General features: G+C 49.1%; 1 protein-coding gene across 10 annotated transcripts in view; it reads left to right on the top strand.

Annotated features, from left to right (window-relative positions):
• LOC135914605 (uncharacterized) overlaps window positions 1–23,415 on the top strand; it is a 257,330-nt gene that overhangs the window by 136,546 nt on the left and 97,369 nt on the right. The gene's annotated exons all lie outside the window — the stretch shown is intronic.

Raw genomic sequence — 23,415 nt, 5'->3', positions numbered from 1 at the left:
GGTCTTCTTTTGGAGTTTTTCTTCTTCTAGCTGGGCAGTGCGCTCAGTCTCCCTGAGGTGTTTCGCTGTATTTCGTGCCTCCCTCAGCCATTTTCTACATGTAGCTGGGCAGCGTCCATATAGACCAGTGCACAATATGGCGTGGAGACGTGTTGTATGGTAGGGTGTGCGGTTGTGAAAATGCACTACACCCAATTTAATATTGTGGCTATTATCATCTCCAGCCAATCTGCTTTGCCCGTTGCCATATCATACTTTCATCTGTTCTCGATTACGTGAGAGCCAGCAATCTTTAACAATGAACTTCGTGCTTTTGCTGCCTCGTACTTTGTTCTTAATGCGACGGATAAGGCAAAACATAGCATATGTTAGGTCAGTTTTCGTGAGTTGCATCTAATTGTTAAAGAGACAAAATTTTATGCAAGTCTTCACTTTATGCGTGAAAGAAAACAGAGGCGGCACTATAGGCGTGATATTAAAGCATTACCTTTTCTTAGCTAGCGGTTTGTGTTTTGACGCCGTTCGCAGCAGTAGGCCGAATGCGGAGATATTGCATTTCATGGGTGTAAGTGGCTAGCTTAGCGCTGCTGCGTTTCTGCAGCTTCGTATGTGCCATAGTAGTTACGTCCTCTCACGTCATCCTCGCAATAGTCACTATCATGCCCTGGCCATTGCACAGTGGTCATTGACGACTGCATTGTATGCAGCCGTCTTTTATAGTCGTCGTCAATACACAGTCCTTATGCACCCATCCACATCTCCTTCTCATAATTACGCTGTCGCCATGCCACCCTTGCAGTTTCATCAACGTCTATGAGTCACCGTCATTCCATCATAATCATGCAGTAGTTATTCAATCGAGATTATGCGCAGTTGTCTCGTCATCTTCGTCAAACAGCCAACGTCCTAATGACTTTCTGGCAGTTTTATCCTATCCACTTCGTCATCCGATTCTCGCCATGCCATCGCCATCCTCGTCATACAGCTGATGCTATACAGCCATCACACAGGAGTGTCTGTCATCAGGCTTTTGTTGTGTAGTGAGCCCGCGGACCCACGCACATGGAGGTAGGACCATCCCGCACGTAGCCCTGTCTGGAAAAAATGGAATCCTTAGTGTTGCACAGGTGCCACTTTTTAAGGCCCCTCGGCAGAGGCAACAGACCTTTTCGGCCTCTGCTTCACCCACACAAGACGCCCGGACTTACCATTCCAGGAGAAATTAGCACTCACCTTTCTCTGTTCTCCTCGCCAGGCTTTTACATTGAGTCTCTATCTCCTTTGATACCATTTTATCTTCGATTTACTTCTAGTTTTTCTAGGTGGCAAGGACTAATCTTGTGTGGCTAAACTGTCTTCGATATGTCACATTTGGTTACAGCCACTCAGTGGTAGGTGGCTGGCATCGCTGTCGAAAGTAAATAACGCCTTGTGCCATCATCTTCCTTCCCCAAGCTACCTGATGCTGCCCTCTCTTTCCAAAACGGGGGCACCTAAGGAATATCAATTTATTTTTCTTCTGCATAAAAAAAACCTACTCAGCTATTACATCATACAGAGCAAAATTACTCGAAAACAGGGTAAGGGCCATTACACCATTTGTTGTGGCAACCTCTCACCGACACACTAGGCCCAGGGGTCAAGTTGACTCATTTGGCTAGCAGCATCCTCTTGCTCAAAGTTCACCGACAAGGTTTAACATGAACATATTTCGAAGTTCATAACATTCGAGGGCGCTCAAATCACCGATGCCCGTGTCCCTTAAGTTGGTTAATGAACACATTCAGAGATGTGATTTCAGACGATGATTTCTTGAAATTGAATGAGCATGATTAACAATAGCGGTAAAAGGACTAAAATGTTGTCAAGGAGCTGGGCGTAACAATGAAACGCCATGACAAAGTTATTCCCACCAATATCTTATTCGAATATTTGCGACAAGTGTTGACACACCTTTGACACAGAGCTTACAAAGACGCGAGTATGACCCTACATCCCTAATCCACATTGATGTATCAAGTGTCAAAGATTCAGCCATGGCTAACAAAGCTCCTGAGGACGGCTTGAGGGCGGCTGGCTTGCGGAAAGTGTGGCGAACGAGAACATGCTTATCACAAATGCACTGGCACGCTCTGCTGTGCAGCCTGCAACAGTGCTCATGGAGCATCTGCTGGGTCCTCTTGTACTTGAAGAAACGAAAAAAAATCGGCAGGACCAATCTATCGCTTATTGTCGATGGTGACGCGTTCATCCCTGAATCTCTATAATAAAGCAACGTATTGCAGTCGTCGAAAATAGCTATATATGGGCCTGTACTGCAGCGAAAGTACTCTTTTGTTCTTGTCTGAAACACTTGGTGCCATCTAGTAAAGCCGTATTGAACTCTGCACGTGGTCTCCGAAATGCATGGCTCGCAACTGCGTGCGATTGCTGAGAAACGCGTAAAGTGATAACCGGGCTCCTCTATTGCCCTTCTTTCAGAACACGCTTCGCCATGTGGTGGCACTGCCGAGATGTCCTCCGAAACAAGAAGCGTGGTGTGTGGTGCCTGCGAACGCTGAGAATTCTTCCCTCGCTTGTGACATATCTAGTGTAGCATACTCAGTGACCTAACTTGGCGAGATGTTAAGCGAACAGCGACACATGCCCAGTGTATTTACCACGCAGCTCGGTACATGGTCAGGTAACTGTCCCTGAGTACCCCTCATGACGTGGGTTTGGCGCAAAGGGATAGAAGGTTGGGCGAGTCGGTACGGTAACATGAGCTTAGATTGTAGCGCGAAGTGACATGGTCAGTGACTAGAAGCTCGTCCTGTCTGGTTATAGTCTATGTCCATGTCACTTCGCGCTACAATCCAAGATCACGTGGGTTTTATTCCGAACAACATAGAATAAATTTCTGGGGGTCGTTTTCGTCACTGTAGAGTGGTACATTCTAAATGGTACTTACGTAGTTACCGAAGTTGCCATGAAAGACGTTCATTTTGGGCGGCACACTCCTACTGGCACCTCCCCACAGACCCAAGAGAATAATAAAAAGATAACTTAAGGTACAGCAAAAGCCGAGTGGCAATACCCAGTGCTCCAAGTTGGCGTCAAAGCGTTCATTCGCAAAGAGGTACCTACTCATTTCCACATCACACAGAGACCCATTCCGGCGTGAAAAGGTTCGTTGAAGAGTGAAACTTATGTACATATTGTCGCATATTCACTAGCCTTAGTTAGTGCAGCGGCTGGTGTGAAGTTTTATTCCCTCGGACACGCAGCCTGATGCGTAACTCGTTTGACCACGTACTACCCAGTAACCCAGCGTATTGTTCTCATCTGGGACACCAAGAACAGGCATCCAGGTGCTAGGAGAACAATGAATATCGTGGTTTAATCAGGGCTGGTACGTATAGCAGTAGCTGGAAGGGCTTAATGCAGCAGAAGGAAAGATCAGATAAGCACGTGGCAGTGAAGCGTTCACAGAGAGATCGCGCTTTGAACTGATAACCCAGATGCTTAGGTGGTCGCGTTTGTCATGCTGTCCATCGTGGAGGCATGAGCAGTGACTGCTAATCAGTGGCCGATGGAGCAGCAGTGACAGTTACGGTTACGCCTCGCAGCCGCAGCCATAGCTGCTGAGCCACCGTCCATGAACCTCTTGTCACAAGGCCTGGTCGTCGTCTGAATCTTTGTCATCTGATGAGTCGATATCGCACTGTTCTATGGTCGCGAAAGGGTGGCGACGGTTGCGCCGAAGAACGTTATTGTTTTCGGTTCGAAAGGGATAGTCCTGCGGCCCTGCTGATCTAACCACCTTGGCTTTTGGTTACCACGACTTTCCATTCAAACGCACCGCGTCATTGTTGCTCAGAGCAGAGCGAGCCCGCTGGTTGTGACTCATCTGTTGGTGTTTCTTCGCCCATATACCAGACGGTGGATTAAAGTCCGGCACTGGTGTGCGCAACTGCCTTCCCTGCAGAAGCTCGTCTAGAAACCGGCAATCTTCACTGGGATTTCCGTTGCAATTCAGCATGCCCAGCCAAAGGTACTCATTTGTGCTTCACGATGTGTACACCCTTTTGCACAAGCCCATTAGATAGGCGATAATCCGGGCTTGATGTCAACTGTTTCAATCGTAAAGATATGCGAAAGGAGCGAAATCATAGCTGTTGAACTGTGGGCTCTTGTCCGCGGAAACCTCGGCTGGGGAACCGTACCTCGAAAATATTGCACCCAGCCTAGCGAGGACGGATCTGGCTGTGACACCGGCCGAAAGCTCCACCTCACCGAAATTGGACATCGAATCGTAAGCGCACAGATAATGTCATCCCAAGCATTGAAAGAAATCACACTGACACTGAATCATGGTCGAGTAGGCGTTGGCCGAAGAATCAAAGGATCTGGTGGTTGTTTATAAGCATATGGTTATGCGAACGATGTATTAAGAACTGGAAACTATTTACAATGTATATTCACAAAGGATAACTGCAGCGCTGGCCAGTTCATCCGACAGCTCGAGAGCCAGAAACCGTTCGTCGCCTTTGTCAGGGCGCGCGCGTGCATCGTCCACAAGACACACGCCATATTAGACAGCTTTAGTATAGCGTAAAATGCTTCCGTTAGCGTTAGCGTGCGACGCAACGCTAACGCAAAGAAAGACCGCACTGCGCGGCACAATGAAGTGTTTTAGAATAGCGGAACAGAGAAAAGCGTTAACGTTAACGCAAACATATACGGCGCCATCTAGATCTAAAAACATGAAATACTGGCAAGCCAAATCCACAAGAAATGTCAAGCTAATTAAATGCCGAATCCGCAAGTGTGTCCCTAAGTCAAGCTTGTCCAAATCCACAGTCGCTGCGTTAATTACGCATGTAGGTATTTGGTTTCAGTGTTGTATTTTCGAGAGTCGCAAAACACACCGATTATTCTTAGCATGCCGCGATCGAGTGTTCTGTGGGACCCATATTACCTGTACTTTCTAAGTTGGGATGACATTGATGCCCTCATGCTTCGGGAACGAGAGCGACCGCGCAGGTTGTACGTGTTCTCAAAAGGCGGCCTGCTCAATATCGAGGAGTATTCCGGAGGGCACGTTTCGCCGGTAATTTCGCTTCCAGATAGCGGATTTCCCACTTCTTTCCACTTTTTTTGTAAAAGACGCCCATCTTGACGTCTGTCCGAATGGGTTGGAGGTGAAAACCTCGTGCAGGAGGTTCATGCCGTCGTAGTTAGTAAAGCGCAGACGCATTGTGACCACTGCACCGATCACACTACTTTGTTTTGCCGCGGAAATTGTGACATGCATCGGCTTGACATGCGGCTTTACACCAAGCGAACGAGTGCAATACACTTGGGCGCCATCTCGAGGCGGATGCAGCAAACATGAGCAAACATTAGCAAACCTACTCGTTAAGCCTACTGCGCCGCTAAACGAGAACGCATATCGTAAACAGCGTCCATTTGTCACCTGTAGGCCGCTGTCGAAGCATCATCACACAAATCTAAACCAAACGCGACCATTAGATGGGAATGAATGAGCCGAACAGTGCAGGCCGACGACCCGATAGATCTGAAGCGAGCAGCTCTCACTTCTACTGGCGCCGCCATGTTGCCGTACGTAAGGCTCACTTTGCGTGCGTTAGCGTTCACCGCTAAATCCTGAAATTAGCGCACGTACGTAAGAGCTCCAGCAGCGTTTACGTACAGCGCATGCGCAGTGTGGTGCATGCAACGCTAACGCTAACGCTAACTCTTTGCGTTTGCTGCTTACGCTATACTAAAACTGTCTATTCATGCATCATTATCCTCGGCGGCAGAAGCATTGTCTCAGTGCGTCTAAATATCGCTGATAACAGGAGAGTAATATGCTTTGAGGGGGCGACATGCACAACGTCAGAGGAATTCGGGGCAGATGAGACACTTGTACTCACTGGAGTCACGGCACGCCGCACTCTACGTGCGCTGTGTATCGAGACAGGAGTTTTTGTGACAGGCCAACGGGACGAGTCGGGGACCAAAGGAGTACCAGAGATCCAGCCGAAAGTGAACGTCTCTGTGTTTGCGATCGTACAAACGCCGTTGCTTCTCTTGGGAGGCGATTTCGCGTGCTTGGGCTGCCTTGTGATGGCGTCAAATACATAATCGCTGGTCTCTGCTGCGGCGTATAGAAGGGATGCGCCCAGTGACACTGTCCGTCCTCGGCCAAACAGAAAGAATGGGGAATAACCGGCAGTGTCGTCACGCGTAGCATTATATGCAGAAGTGACATAGGGTAGGGCAAGGTCCCAATCAGTGTGGTCGGACGACACATATTTAGCAAGCATGTCTGTTGCGGTGCGATTAAGACTCCCCGTGAGACCATTAATTATGGATGGTAAGACGTAGTCAGCTTGTGCATCGTTGAGCAGGACTGCAGGATGTCGGCGATAACATGAGAAAGAACTGTCCGACCTCGGTCAATTTGCAGTTGGTTTGGAACACCATGCTGCAGAATCACGCCGCGTAAAAGAAAATGGGCGAAATCTGTGGCGCACCTTGTTGGAAGCGCTCTGGTGATGGCGTAGCGCGGGGCATAATCTGTCCCCAAAGCGACCCATTCGTTGCCAGGCGTGGATAGAGGTAAAAGGCCAAGTAAGTCCAAACCGACGCGATAGAACGGCCCCGAAGGACTTTCGAGCGGTCGTAGGTGCCCGGCCGAAAGCGTCGATGGCGTTTTTCAGAGCAGGAATTTCTCACACGCCGCAATGTATTTCCGGACGGAGTGCCTCGATAAAAGGAGTGTTGGCGAATACAGCCGTAGGTGTGAGAGACGACAAGGTGACTTGCCGTTGGTCAGTCGTGAAGTTTTTGGAGAAAAGCTGACCGCAGCTGCTTAGGAAAGACAAGGCGTAGGGTAGGACCATCAGCACCTACATGGTGGTGGTGGAACAGGTAAAGGTAAGGATCAGCAGGCGCAAATTCGAAGCCATCAGTGATGGCGTGCAAGGTGGCATCACGGCGTCACTCGTCAGCAACGTGTAGCAGCTGAGAAACAAAGAAAACGCCAGCGTCGGTATCAAAGTCAGGGTTGGCGGCTCGTTCGTCCACTGGATAGCGCGATAAGCAGTCTGCGTCTTGATGTAATCGGACCGACTTGTACCCTACTGCATAGAAATATTCTTGCAGCCGCAGAACCCAGTGATTAAGCGAGCCTGTAGGATCCTTGGGTAAGGTAGCCAAGCACAGCGCGTGGTGGTCCGTGATTGCAGAGCAGCGCGTGCCATACAAGTACGGGCGGAATTCAGAAACCGCCCAGGCGAGAGCCAGGAATTTAGGATCTGTAATCGAATAGTTGCGCTCCGCTGGTGTGAGGAGTCGGCAGTATAGGTGATAACACCATCTTGACCCTGTTGGTGCTGGGCTAAGTCGGCTCCGATACCGTGACGACTGGCATCGGTAGGCACCTCTTTACGGGAGAACGGGTCAAATTGGGCCAGTATAGGTGGCGTGGTGAGAATGTTGCTGAGGTGGGTAAACGCGGCAGTTTGAGTGAGGCCCCACGTATACGGCACGTCCTTCTTCAGAATATAAGTAAGTGGTCGGGGAATCGCTGCAAAGGCTTTAACAAAGCATTGGCAATCGGATCAGAGTCGTACAAAACGTCGGACGTCTTTGACAAACTGAGGTACAAGGAAAGACATGACAGCACGAGTTTTTTCCGGGTCCTTCTTGAGTACCAAAGGTGTCGACGAGGTGGTCCAGCACTGTGATCTGCCTACGACCGACGTGACACTTGGATGAATTTAGTTGGAGCCCAGCTTAGCGGAAGACTGGAAGAACAGCTGATAAGTGCACATGCTGTGTCTGAAATGTAGGCGAAAATACGAGAATGTCGTCTAGGTAGCAGAGGCATGTTCACCATTTGAACCTTGAAGTAAACAGTCCAGCATACGTTCGAACGTTGCTGGTGCGTTGCATAGACCGAATAGCTTAACTTTGAATTGATATAGGCCATCAGGGGTCACGAACGCGCTCTTCTCTTGGTCCTTTGCATCCAAAGAAATTTGCCACTAACGAGACCGAAGGTCTATTTATGAAAAGTAGTTGGCACTATGGAGGCTATCGAGGGCGTCGTCAATACGAGACAAGGGGTTGACGTCTTTCTTGGTGATGCTGTTTAGATAACGATAATCTACGCAGAAAGGCCATATGTCATACTTTTACAAGCACCACGAGCGGTACCCAAGGGCTCGATGAAGGTTCGCGAATGCCTTTGGTAAGCATCCAGTTCACTTCACCTTGAATAACCTTACGCTCTGAAGCGGAAACTCGATATGGCCGGCGATGAATAGGAGTGGCATCACCAGTATTTATGTGATGCTTAACAATACAAGTCTGGCCCAATTGGAAATTAGTGAGATCGAAGATGTCGTGGTAGGAAACCAAAAGGTGACACAGAGCTGCTGCTTGTTGAGGTCATAGGTCCGCAGCAATCATGGGCCAAAATGTTCCGTCAGGGTGAATAGCATCATGTGGGCATGGTAGAGGATCTGAGGAGACATCTGCTCAAAACGTCGTTACGTGGTCATCTGCTATAGCACGCAGCGTTGCAACCGATAGGTCTTGGAGTAGAACTTCCTTTGTCAAGCCAAACTTGATGACGGACAGGCCTGTCCGGTCATCGGCGACGGTGACGACTGAGTGGGGCACATTGATATTGCGCATCACAAGGACATCAGGAACAGTCTTGAGAGTCTTCCTCGGTCGACGACGCCGGTTAAAACTTATTATGGACACTTGAGCTCCATTGTCTATTAAAGCCGTCAAGGGACACCGTCGACGTGAACATTGAGTAACTTCTTGTTCCCTGGGAGCGTCAATGGAAAATTTCGACACGACGAAGCTGCATCGTCAAGTTTTCCGTCAAGCAGGGTATCTAAGTGGTCGGCGATGCATAGCAGCGTAGCTGGGGCGACGGGGGCCGACGGCGCTGGGGTGACGGTGCGCGAGCTGGACGACTGTTATCGAAAACTACGCCTGAAGTAGGAGGCATACGGCGAGGTGAAAAACGGCTTGGATCGGTATATAAGTGAGGAGACAGGGAAAGGAACTCGAGTATGCCGACGTCCAGGAGGTGAGGCTGTGGCGAGCGACGTGGCCAATGCGGAGGCAACGGAAGCAAATGGGCTTTTCGTCCGGAGTTCTCCGTTTGGTATAGTTGCGGTATCTGAGAAAGGAATACAGATCGATGTGAGGCAAAGCTGTCGGCACCGCTCGCGCGTCAGATCAGGGGACGGAGCAGGCAGCAGGAAAACCTAGGATTGCAACATCTTACCGCACAACTGCCGTAATTACAGAGATCATTGGGGCTGGTTGGTCAATGGTAGGGTCATGTGGGCGTGGATAGAATGCCACAGGACTTGTAGCCTCGAGCTCACGTCGAACAATACGTGTGACGTACTCATTTAGAAATGGTGAAATGGTAAGGTCGATGCAAGGCGACGTAGCAGCCATGTTAGGGAGCCAGGAGAATAGTTGAATGACGCGGCGGGTTTTGGCGAGTTCTAAGCGACCGCATTCCTTGACAATGACATCGATGGTTGATACATTGTTGAGGAGCAACAAGTTGAATGCGTCGTCCGCGATCCCTTTCAGTACGTGGGCGACATAGTCAACCTCGGCCATTTTCTCCTCGATTTTCCGGCAAAAAGCGAGCAGTGCTGCGAGTCAAGCGATTGAGTAGAAGAGTGAACACGGATAGCACGCTCTTTTCTACCAGCCAGCTGCCGATAGGTAGGATTTCCAATGCGGTTGCTGAGCTTTTCCTTGAAAGCATCGCAGCTAGAGATATCGTCCTCGTGTGTTCGGAACCAGACACGAGCAGTTTCACCCAAGTAGAACAGGACATTCGCTAGCACAATGGTATGGTCCCAGCGGTTGTTTCATCTAACACGCTCATACAGGCTAAGCCAGTATTGAACGTCGGCATCATCGTGGCTGGAGAATACGCCAGGATCGCCGGGATTAGTTAACCGTAATGTACAGGCGCCGACAAAAGTGATATACTCCATGCAGCGGGAGCCGGAGCAACGACACACTGCATCACGACGCCATCTATATTGACACGAGTCAATCGACATGCCTGCAGATAATAAAGGGCACCCATTGGCTGTCTCGATCCCAGATTCTGCCTGTAGATGGCGTTGCGATGCAGTTTGCCGTTGCTCCGGCTCCCGCTGCGTAGAGTAACCACTTTTGTCGGCGCCTGTGTGTTTATGTCGACCTCGCAGGACCTGTCGCTTGTATATCTATATAGAGGGAGCGCACAGAACAGAGAAACTGGATATGCGTGCCTGCCAATTCTGATTACTGGATGGCGTGCACTATGCCTTCATTTATGCTTGGGCCACGCACTCCGGTATTCAGGGGTGCTATAACGTAAAACTATTCCAAACTTTTCTATTCCAATTCTGTAATCAGCCCTCCGCGATTGGCCAAAAACTTTTTCGACAACCCCCACTTCACCTGTCTGTCACGCGTCGTCACGAAAACCGCGATACCTCCCCATCTGATATGACGTGTACACACTGATTATGCATGAGTTGACCCCAAAAAAAGAAAAATAGTTATTTCTGATTCGACGCCTTTTCGCCATTCGCCCGCAGCTATTGATCAAAAGTTTTCGGGCTGCACCCAGTTCACCTGCCTGTCACGCGACGTCACAAAACTGCAAAAACTCACCGCGTCAAAGTGACGTGTACGCATTAACGATGCATTATTATGCCGAACAAAACTGAATTTTCTTCTGAATAGCCGCGAGCTGTCCCGTTCCGAAAGGAATAAAAGATGGCTGCCGCCGATCACTCAGGCGCTGGCTACTCGCACCTGCCGGGGAGCATGGTTTTATTTGCGTATAATAAAACATCTTGCGTGGCCGTGTAACATTTTCGAGCACTTTCGGCACTTTTTACTACCTCATTCTGCCAACTCTTCTTTGCTGAGGATCCATTTTAGCGTCATTCTTAAGCTTCCGTTGCATGCCGCCGCGATTTTCGACCAGTCACCGCAAGCTAAGTAAGGGAAAGCGGACCAGTCGCAGAAGCCGGCACCACCTTCTTCATCCGGTTATCGACTTTCAGTGCAGTGACCCGGCCCTATCAAATCCCTCTCCACTTCAGCGTGCTCCTCGCCTCTTGTCAGACAATTAGATAAGACAAGCCGCTCAGTGTAGGCAATGCCATTCGTTTTTAAAGCACACAAATGTGACCTCCTGTGAACGAGGAGAGCGTTTGGTTGGCCTCTTCAGACAACCCTGCGGGTGACCGCCTGGTGCTTGCGTCGGTGGTTACGCAAATTTGACGTCAGGAGATTGGAATAAAAACATATTGGAATAGTTTTACGTTATAGGGCCCCTGGTTTCATTTGACGCGGATATTACGTACCAGCCATCTACTTCACGGGCTCCAGCCGCACCATGGTCTGCTTCATGATCCTGCAATCTGCGATTACCACGCCGTCGCAGATCCTTTAGCGTCAGCCGCAAAATCCCAATGTGTTGTAAGAACGTACAGTTGCAGACGTCGAAGTCTGGCTTGACCAGTTCAAAAAGTTCGCCAGATTGCACGATTGCTCGCAAAACCGCAAGCTGGGCAACGCGTACTTCGCTTTAGACGATTCCGCGAAGACGTGTTTCGGGAATTACGACGTGACATTTGCATCACGAGAAGAATTTCGTCGGCAGTTAGTCGCCGCGCACGCCAGCGCGGACAGAAAGAAGAGGGTGGAGTTGGCGATCCGGGCAAGTTGGAAACTCCTAAAGACAGCGTCAACACATATATTGAATACTCGGCTCGGCTTTTCAGGCATGCAGACGCTTTATTGCTCGGACTAAAAAAAACTCCGACACCTAATCAGAGGTACAAAGCACGAAATCTTTGCACGTCGTATCCGCAACTTAGCGACTACGCTTGCGGATATCCTTGCTGAAGCCGCTGCATTGGAAAAGGCACTACAACAACACCCCAGACAGTACAGCTGAAACGTGACTGCAGTTTTGAGTGGCATCCGTAACCTGATACGTGGAGACGACCTGACAGAACTGATTGAGAGCTGTCACAAGGGAGGAACTTTAGCAAATGGAGGTGGTTGATCACCCCGTCGCGCAATCTATGACGAGATAAGGTAAGCGGCAAGAGATAGTGCGACGAGATAGCGAGACGAGACAAGGCATTCAAGCTCCTGAGGCTACGGGACACCACAACTGAAAGACATTTAACGTATGTATTGTTGTTGTTCCACATAGCTTATCATCCAAGAAACGCGTTTTCGCGGGTGATTGCGTTTTGTGCCACCAAATAACAAATGATCTAGGCTGCTGTGCTCTTCGGCAAGACCTCCGCCAAATTCAGGCATGGTCCAACAAATTATGCATTCATCTCAATGTCAATAAGTGTTATCGCGAGTGTTTTCACCGACAACGTGATTACGCCATACCTGCCGATTCTGTTAACAACTGCACTTTAACACAGTGTCCGGTATTTAAATAGCAAGGAGTACATATGTCGAGTGATTTATCTTAGACCCATCACATCAATTAGTTTTTTCCATCAATTGATTACTAAGTTATCTACGCCGTAACTTGTGTTCAGCATCTCCCTGAATGAAATTACTTGCATATAAACCCCTAATGCGAGCTAAAGTAGAATGTGCCTGTGATATTTATGACAATCAGCAGGTTAATATTGTTACGTGTGGAAAAGCAAAGGTGAAAGAGGCTATAAACAGGGTATTTACACTGAAGCCAGACCGCCAGGCCGACACTCGCCCACGCCAAGGGCACAGACCCACTTCGTCGTCGTTGTCGCAGCGGCTCGTCCCTTGAGCATCGCTCGATGATATCGTAATAATATGATTGTCTGCCTTGAATAAATTGGGAACCGAGCTGCCAGATTCATACTTTCTGACTACTTTTATAGCACAATTGTTCCACGCCTAAAATACCGGTAGTGTCATCCGTCGCTCCACTCCCGCTGCAAAAGTACTCGTCATTCTTCATTGTTTTAGGTTCTTTCATTCACAGCCCACAGGTACCCAAACCATCATTCCAGCCGAGCGCTTCTCCCACCACACGAATCCTAAAGCTGCGCATCTACTAGGCGCTGAATGCGCTACGTATCATCGTTCTTTTTTTCTACAGACAGCCCCAGAATGGAATAGTTACCCTTTCTTGTAACATCTCCCTCATCACTGACATCTCTCGCTGCAAAGCTGCTATCCAAGACCGTCTTTCAAATCACACCACCTAACTTGACCCGCCAATTTTCAATATGTGCCCACATCTCACGTCTAGTTTTTACTGTGTCTGTGCAGAGGTGGTAAAACCCTCCGCATGTTATTGCTGCCTAATTTTCTGCGAGAGATTCCTTGCTGCCCAGTTTTCTATCTCGTTAGATCTCAAGTAAGGGTACTGACATATCGAAGTCGACGAGCGAGACCGCGACAAAACTGCATTCGTGACCCGTGGTGGACTACACGAATTCAAAGTCCTCTCATTTGGCGTGTGTTCCACTACCGCCATAATCCAACGAATGCTGGGCATTGTACACGCTGAATTATAGTGGTAGACGTGCCGTGCCTACATGGATGACGTCGTGGTGTTTTCAAGCACGTTTGATCAACACCTGGCACGGCTGAAGAGCGTTTTTGCGCTATCTGCAAGGGAAATATTACCATGAAGCGTGAAAAATGTTAGTTTGGCTTTCAGGAACTGAAAGTTCTGGGAAAGCTGACCAGCCCCCAAGACGTTATGCAGGAGCCTCAGAAAACTGCCGCCTTTGCTGTGCTTTCTGGTCCTTAATACACTATGGCCGTAAAGCATTTTCTAGAGCTCTGCGTCTACTACCATCATTTCGTTAGAGGTTTCTGAAAATCGCTGAGTCTTTCACGAGAATAATAAGCCATGAGTGTGCCCTTTGTCCCGACGGAGGCCCAAGAACAGTAGTTCACACAATTACACAAAAGACTTCAAGCAACAGTGGTGCTCGCGCATTTTGAGGTGCTACTGAAACTGAAATTCACACAGGCGCCAAGAACGTTGCACCAGAAGCCGTTCTTGTCCAACTAGAAGCCCAGTAGCCAGTGCAAGGCCGATGCACGGGCAGACATCTCTCTTCTTTTCGGAGCGGGGTACTCTATGGCTATTGTGGAATAAGGGCCAGTTTTGTTCGGCATAATATTGCGCTTCCAACTCGTACATATTACTTTTACGCGGTGAGTTCTTGCGGTTCCGTGACGTCTCTTGATAGACAGGTGAACTGGCCGTAGCATGAAAACGCTTGGCCTATAGCATTTCGTCAAACGCAGAATATTTAGCTAATGGCGGAAGATACGCCAAATCACAAATTATTCGCTGGTGTTAGGACGCAACCAAGGTAGGAAAAAGCTTTTGGACCGGATAGCGATTTTTCCGTCATCGTTCTTTCCACGCTCTTTCCTATCCTAAAGCTTTTCTCCTTCCTTGGTTGCGTCTTAGGGAAATAAGATGCACCAACTAGCCGAGCAACAAGTATTTTTCAGAAGTTATTTATTTTGTCCCGTCTACACATTAATAATCAGCGTGCACATACCATATAATATGGGGCGCTTCCGCGGTTTTGGTGATATCGCGCGACAGAACACGCAGATGTGGGTGGCCCGATAACTTTTTGACCAACCATCGAGGACTGACCGCAGAATCAGAAGAGTTTAGAAGAGCGTTAGGTTACAAAGCTCCAATATTCACTTTGTTGGCTAGCATTCTCAGACATCCATGAGGCTGCCTCGGTCGTTCGAGCCTGTGCCTGCATGAGTATGACATAAATGTCGTCTACCGATCCGCACCAAAGCACAGCTGTGCTAACTGCCTGCCAGAAGCTTCGATTCCAGTGATGTCACCAGACATAAAACAAGCTTTGCCGTTTCTTTGTGTTACGGACGCAGTGCGAATGGCTTACGGACAAAGTGCGTACATACAACTACTTCCTTTTTTTCCGGCCAGCAGCCGTGAGGCTTGCGAATTGGTGGGAAGGGGCCCTAGCATAATGCCTGAGATGCATACGCATTGTCTCAACGGTAATGTGCGTCGTGATTGGGTAATACTGCGCAAGGGCAATGGTTTCAGCCGTTGATGTACTGCGTGGTAAGCCAAGACATATCTTAAGTGCTTGGACTTGAATACTCTGAATCGTACGCAGGTTAGTCTGGCAGGTGTTGGATATTGCAGGCAGGCTGTATCGCAGGGTTCCAACAAACAACGCCATGTACAGCTGTAATATATCGTGTAGAGATACTCCCTAACTTTTTCCTGCATGGAACCTCAACAGGTTACAGATAGCAGCCAGCCGCTTTTTCACGCAATTCACGTGCGGAGTCCAAGATAGGTCTCTGTCAATCACAACTTCCAAGAACCTGTGACTTCTGCTGTATGGTATAAGTTGCCCGTTAATAGATACGTCGTAAGCAGACATTCGCTTCCTTGTGAATGCCGCCATTGCGCACTTCCCGCATGAACTTTCAAGTCCTTGTTCACGAAGGCAGCAAGATGTCATTGTGGCTGCCTTCTGAAGCCGAGCGCGAAGCTGAAGTCGTGTCACACCTGATGGCGAAATGCAGTTGTCGTCCGCATAGATGAAAAGTCGTACGGTGCTTGGCAGGTTGTCAACTAATCCACAGAGGGTGAGATTGAAAAGAGTCGGGCTAAGCACTCCGCCTTGAGGAACTCCTCGGCTACCGTAATGCTCGAATGTCGGGCCATTTTCTGTGTGCACATAGAATGGTCTCCTCTGTAAGTAGCTGCACACCCACATATATATCTTACCTCCAAGTCCAACGGCGTCTAACGTGCTAAGGGTGGCTTCATGGGTAACATTATCATAAGCCCCTTTAACATCTAGGAACCGAGCAGCAGATAGTCGCTTACAGGCCTTTTGGTGTTGCACAAATGTTATCAAGTCAACAACGTTGTCTGTTGACGAACGGCCGCGTCTGAATCTGGCCCTAGCATCTGGGTAGATTTCATAGCACTCTTAGTACCATTCCAGACGTGTTAAATTCATTCTTTGCATTCTCTTTCCGACACAGCTGGCAACTGCCATCGGACGATATGAGGAAATGTCCAAAGGCGACTTGCCAGCCTTGAGAAGGGGAATGAGGCGAGTAGACTTTCATTGTTGAGGAACCATACCCGTGTGCCAGGAGCCGTTGTACAGGAGCAAGGGTGCCTTCCGAGCTTGGTTTCCTAGGTTACGCAGGGCATGGTTTATGTAATGCCGTCAGGTCCCGGCGCTGAAGAACGCCTGCACAAAGCCAGCGCACCTTCTAGTTCCATAGAAAAAGGGCATTCCATGCGGGGATCGCGTGAGAACCGTGGGTGTTCTAGCGTTCCCGTACCCATTTCATCGGAATTAGCTTCGCCAGCAATCTTTCTGCAGAAAGATTCAGCGACGTAAATATCTCTACATTGTAGGTGAAGTGCCAGAGATTTAAACATTTAAACGAGTGGCGCTGACCAAAGGTTGTGCGAAGGCCACGAACAGTCCTCCATATAAGTCACAAAGGTTGTCGCGGATCCGCGGACTCGCAAAAGGATACCCATTGTCGCGAAGCCAGCTTGTTCATGTGACACTGTATTTTCTTTTGTGTTCGTCTAGCCAATCTCAACTGATAATTCGACTTCGTGCGTCTACGTCCTCGCTCCGCACGACGGCGAATTGCTCGATGTTTCGCTAGTTTGACGTCGAAATCAGTGCGGGCAGAACTCTTCGAAAGCAAATGCGTGGTTGTTTGTATGGCATCCTTTATCGCGCCCTGTAGGTTATAAGAGCTGCCGTCCCGACAACAGCCTTCCATCATTATTTTGTATTTAGGCGAATCGGTGCATTGGATGGTTCTGGAGGATTTAGAACTAGTGAAAGTTTCGATCATCAAATAAGTTGGGGTGTGGTCGCTACCCCGCGTTTCTAAATTCGAAAACCAGTGCACTCTTCTTGAAAGCGAACGTGAAACGAACGTAAGGTCCAAGCAGCTACTATTCGCTGATCCACGCAGATAAGTAGGGCTTCCATCATTTGACAGAAAAAATTAGAATTCATAGGCAAAGGGCACCAACGTTCTGCCTTTCGAGTTCACTTTGAAGCTTCCCCATAGGTAATGGGCGGCGTTAAAGTCACCACTAAGCACCCATGGCTGTGCAGTCAGTGTTGAAAATCCCCGTAAGCGCTCACAATTTAGAGGGCTTGTTGGAAATAAAAAGGTTCCAAGAATTGTGAACGTAAGCTTTTTCTTCTTCACGTTTAAGCAAACGTATTGATTTGCTTCGTCAGGAGGCACTGGGTGATGTACATAAGTGAAGTCACGACGTATAAACACAATGACCTTGCTGCACTCTCCATGGGTAAAGTATATAAAGCATTCATACCCGGACAGTCTGATGGAAGCTGACAGGTTGGGCTCGCAAATCTAATGGGGAATTGGTGCCTAAAGACAAACTGTCTAAAGCCGCACATGTGTGACTTCAGTCCTCTGGCGTTCCACTGAACGACAGATGCATTCTTGACTTCCTCTTCAAATGACGGTGATTCTCGGGCGTAGGTTTTACCCTTGAGCCGCAAGCACCGGACTCAAGTTGTCCAGCACCTGCAGTGTGCTCTGTGCCGACGGGGTTTTCATGCTGCTCAGTAGAATGCGCATGGCGTCCATAAGTGACGTGAACATTACTATGACTTGGCAATCCTCAGTCGTCGTCGCATCTGCGGTTCATGAGGTCATTGAGGACGGCGCAATTAGATGCGGCTCCGATGCAGGTTGTGCTCGTGGAAGTATAGGCCACTCTTCGGAAGGGGCGAGTCTTGCCCGTTTCTTCGTTTTCGCAGTGTCTGTCTTTGTGGAAGTCTGCGTTGATACGGTAGCTGCTTTGCGGGAAGATGGTGTACATCTTTCAGTAGATGTAATTCTTCGTGTTGCTCTTCGGTGGCGATGTCGTCGTCGCCTGAGAGTAGCGGCAGCCTCTCTGTGTGTTGAATGGTTCCGTACTATACGTTTGAGTACTGCTCGCTCGTTCCTCACCCGCGGGCATTCATTGGATCAGGCCTCATGAGTACAACGGCAGTTAGGGCACTTTACCACAGTTGCGTGGCGATTCCTCCGAGCTCTACAGGTTAATACATTCCCCCACCCAACCAGAAATCACCTGATAGCCCCTACACAATTCTCTCCGCAATGCCGCTTCTGCGCAGAGCGCGGGTCACTCAGGCACATAGTAGGGGGTTGCACAGCGGCACCATTAAATCCTCCAAACCATTACCCCACTAACGAGCTTTGGGAGAGAGCCTTGGCCAGCTCCGACCTCGAGGATTAGCAACGGCTCATTGCGAGAGCCCGCGACGCGACCCGAGCTCAAGGCATTCTGGAATGTGGACGCCTCTCCATAGCTGCATTCACTGAATAAAAATGTTTATTCTCTCTCTCTCTCTGGCAGGCATCTGCTAAATGACATTCAGCGCACCGTGGGCACACGAGGTTATTCCTACAGACACCTTTTACGTGTCCCATCTCGCAGCATTTATAGCATTGCAGGGGCTTCGGTACGTATGGGCGGACTGGATGGCAGACGTGGCCAACTTTGACGTTGAGGGATGGCTGTCTCTCTCAAACTACAGCTTCAGGCAACTTGTGTTGCCAAGTCTTGTGATGTGCGTGAGAACAGTACCTTCTGCAGTTGGCTTTTCTAATATCGGTAAGTCGTCGGTTGGATAGAAATATCGACATCATAATTGACCCCGACAGTGTCAGTGCAGCTTGTAGGTATCATGGATCGCACTTGTACTTAGTCGATCTCAGTTACGTGCCGCAGGCTTTGCAGTGCACTAAGGTGTAGAACATCTAATGCAAGGACATTCTTCCGTGTCTTTATTGTCACCTCCTTTATCTAGTTTGGCGCGATTCCCTCAAGAAACGCAGAAAAGGCTTGCTTGTTAGGAGTCGCTGATTGGACACTGGGTCTACAGGCATGAAGAGCATAGTGTACGGCCAGCGCTGTGGTGTTGTCTTCACGGTGGAGACACTCTGCGACGATGACCTCCGTAGCAGTCTTCTTTTTGTGGTTCGACTCGTTGCAAGTGCAAAATCCTCGTCCGACGAGTCGACGCTGTACGAGTACAGCTCGGTTGTACACATTTCCACGTTTCCTGGACGCGACCCCAGGTGATGGCTTGGCTCTAGGAAGGTCTTCGAGGGCTTCTTCCTCCATTGCCGTAACAAGGGAGTGGCAGCTCCCAGTGTTTCGAAAGAAACAAAGCGAGACAAAGGTACAAGCGTTCTATGATAGAAACACTTCGTCGTCGTCCACCTTCACCAATGAAGAACCGCAAGTTCTTTATGAGATTTAGAATTCATAGGATACTTCACACAATTTGAGCTATTTATTTATATATTTATACTTCATTAACCTCTTTCCCAAGAAAGTGAGCCATTTGGAAGGTACCCTGACAGACAAGTAACACAATGGGCAGAATGTCAGCAACCATCGAAAGGGACAGGCAGCCGCATGTGAGCCGCATGTGAGACAAAATTTAAGTCGGCTACACAGGAGTGACTAATTTGGCAATATGGCGTGTCTAGACATTGCTTCAATGCTACTCACAGTAACGCCGACATTGAACGTGCGTTTCGCCGACACACCCGACTACATTCGTTATGTTCCCGCAAAGTAGGAAGCATTCTTCTGTATATGCCCGCTCAGCCGCAGTATTCGGGAAAGTCATTCAACCCTTACCCACTGCCGCATCGATAAGCGCATCAGACACAGTTCTGACGCAGCGGCTCACAGTAGTTTGATGACATCCAGTGCAACGCTCGGCCGAGGACGCTTCCCTGAAAACTCCCAGTCCCGTAGAAACGCAGGGCGCTGAGGACTTGCTCTTCTATGGTGAGCGAATGAAGCCCGCCACGCTGTCTCCAGAGACGAGAGTCTTCGCTTCACACCTCACACAGCCAGCGCACTGATATCATCGACAGGCGAAAATGACTCATCGGTGATATATCGGAGCCATAGCGTCGCAAACACGATCAGCGTCCGAGAATCACACGGTTTTCTAGACCCAGTGCAATGGAATTTCTTCATCACAAGCACTGCGGACTCAACATTTCCAACACCTTTCTCCGTTCGAAGTTTCACGTCACAACTGCACGCAAGAGCCCGCACCTGCCAAAATGCGATTGCTGCGGTGTCGTTACGATATCCATCTGCGATCGCTCCTTGCTCCAGCAGAGGTCATCCGCGAGCACCTTGAAGTACAGAACTCACACAGATACTGCCTACATTTGCTCAAAGGCACCCTTACAGGGCAAGCGATGACAAGCGATAAATTGTGTCGCAGGGAAGCACGTACGTCTTCGCAACGCATCGCAGAGGCTTCGCGCACAAAGCTAAACTGGTAACCTTTTACTATACTGCGTCACTACGGACCCTAAAATAACGTAGTGCCATTTGCAGTGACAGATATTGCTCCCATATCTATGGCTAGTGTGTCGTCTTTAGTTGGTAAAGCGGGGGCCTTAAGAGCTTAGTGAAGCGCCTTCTATGAGCAGCCGTACCACGACGCTGCGTTTACTTTTCCCTAATGGAAAAGGAAACATGTCCGCAATAGGGATTAGTAAGAGGCGATTGGAGAACTGATGGAATAAATGTTGCGAAACGACAAAAACAGAGACGTACAAAAGCAGAGTTCACAATAGGGGATCAGAAAATTTGGTTGTGGGAGTTCATAATGTTCTTTCTTTCTTCTTTTTATTATTCAACCTAGCCAGGACATTAGGCAGTATAATAGCAAGAGCCTGGTGGCGCAACCCACCACCCCATTCCAAAGGGGACGCTCATAACATCTATGCATCCATCCTAATAGAGAAAGAACGGAAAGGTCATAACTGACTTTATTGAGAATAGCACTGCAGTGCCCCTCGGTGACTGCTCACCGTACAATCTCCCTCATGCGTGTGACCCTCTTCAATGTATCCGCATCTAAGGTTGCGCCTCACTGTCGCCACTCGCGGCAAGCAGTGCAAAATTGAATAATTTGCTTGATCTCCGTGTCTCATCAGAAATTTCAAGCATTCAAAACGTAAAACAGATACTTAAAAAATAAAAATGCTTGCAATATTATTTGGTGTATTTTAACGTATTAATTTGAGTGAAAGTATAGGTCCAAGAATGCGCCGCATGAACCCTGTTCGCACTCGCCGCAGGATAGAAAGATAGTGTCGGAAAGAGGAGGCACGCCCTTGACTCGCCCGAGAAAGGCGTGGCAAGCGGCTCACGGCAAATGTGCAAATAGACAGCGGGACAGTGACGGTAATGCTAAGTTGCGATAATCCGTTGATAACAATACGCGGTGCTGGTGCGTTTCGTTGTGCAGCCTTATGCACATGACACGTGAAAGCAGAGTGCCGCTCAGGGTGCACTCACGCTGTCATACACGGCTGGTTGTCTACATTTTTTCTTTGCCTGTAGCTTTTGCGCGTTCAACGCTATCTCCATTCACTGACTGCCGTCGAGCAAACTTGGGTAAAACTCGGGTGAACGGGAAACTCAGCGCATACTGCATAGCGCCCCTGTGTCCAGTAAATGGGTGCACTGTGGCTGTCCAGAAGCACGGCGAGGTTGGTGGCTCTTTGTCTTGCATTGCAGATAAGTCTTGCGGTCGGATAACGGTTGTATCACGTTGACGTGTACGTCGCATGCGGAGGTCCTCTTTTGGGGGCGTATTACTGACTTTCAAGCTTCATCAAGATAGCGGCGCGTTGTAGATACAGTCTTGAGATAGATTTTGAAGCACCATCTTCGGTGGCAGAGGATCTTCGGCATTTCGGCGTACACCAACCGCACATCAATGAGTCGCTTCTTTTAGTTTTCCAGATATCGGCTTACAAATCAACCGCGGGCAATTCCTGTGTATGGTTGACGGTTTGGCGACAGGTAGCGTCCTGGCGATGGTGAACACGAAAGAAGTCGGGGTCTTCACTGCGTTGAGGGGATATAGTCGGCGTTGTCATGTGGTAATTCGCAAAACTGTGGATGCGGCCTCTTAACAGCAAAGTTTTTTTTTAACAGAGCAGGAGCCTCTGTCAGCTGTCGGTGCCTTTTGCGCTTGTCATCGCTTCTGTGAATACACAAAACAAAAGACGTCTTTCCTTCTTCCTAACCCTCGTAGGCCCATATCGCAGTTTTGGACTTCGGTGGTAGATGTCGCCCGCTTCTCCGTAGCAACAGCATAGCAGGCAATGGTCCAGGGGGCGCTCACGCCGTCTTCCTAGGCACGTTGCTATGGCTCACCGGCTTGTGGGCTGCCTGCTGTGGTGGTGCAAGCGGCGTCTGACAACGGATTTGCAGCCTGGCCTAACGCGAACTCTGAAGGGGGAGGTGGCGACGTGTGGCATGTGGCAGCGGTATACCTCAGCGCATCTGGCTTTGGCTGCGTTGGCTCAGGGTCTCCTAGTGGCTGCTTGATCGTATCGCGTACGTGGTTGGTAATCGAAGTCACTTGAAGCTTCGATGATGTTCCTCCTAATGTTCCCCCTGATCTACTGATGTTCCTCCGCCACACCGGCTCTGATGGTCTCACGCAGTTCCTCAGTGGCAATTGATTTCGTTGTGAGCGTGCAGCGGTTGAATTGCCTGTTTCGCTTTTCAAGTTTGTTCTAGATGTTGGTGGTCTTACAGCGATATACTTCCATTGTCATCGGTGGATTTTGTAATATTCTGGCGAAAAGCTCTTTCTTTACGCCACGCATGAGTATAGGAGGTTTCTTCTCACAAAAAAAGACGGGTCGTTTCTTCAGTAAAGCTAACAACTTTCTCGTTAGGTAGGCGCAGTCCGGCTACCACTAGAACTTCCAGTTTTACCTGGCAATGCTCGTGCAGATCCTCAAGAAGTAATTGTGGAACAGGTACCACATTGTAAGGCTCAACCCGCGGTTCTCGAGCCAAGTACTCACGGCATCTTCCGAGGAGAAGTACCATGGTATAATTTATCCTCAGTTGTTGAAGGCTGAGATTCTTTCGAAAGTCTCGAGCCCCGTTTGCTGGTTTTCTGGCTAAGTTGCACGGAAGGTAGGGCACTTCTAAGGCTTCTTAAGTACGATGGATCCAGGGGATGTTGTGTCCATCCTCGCGGCCGTTTACTTGCCTACGGTCTTCCTCGTGGGCTCAGGAAGAAGACGTTGCTGCCGGCCGATAAGGAGGAAGTCTCCGGCCGATAACACGCTGGTCCATGGTGATCTGGAGGATGTCTTTGCATTGCGAGCTTAGACCGAGGTTTGCAGGTGCGTCCCATGCATGAATACAGAAGCAGCTCCACCAGATGTCCTGACGTAGTGACCACCAAGGAAACAGCAGCATAACTATGAATGAAGAAG

This window comes from Dermacentor albipictus, chromosome 9, assembly GCF_038994185.2.
Source record: "Dermacentor albipictus isolate Rhodes 1998 colony chromosome 9, USDA_Dalb.pri_finalv2, whole genome shotgun sequence".
Taxonomy (NCBI): Eukaryota; Metazoa; Arthropoda; class Arachnida; order Ixodida; family Ixodidae; genus Dermacentor; species Dermacentor albipictus.
This window is presented reverse-complemented; position numbering and strand designations above follow the sequence as displayed.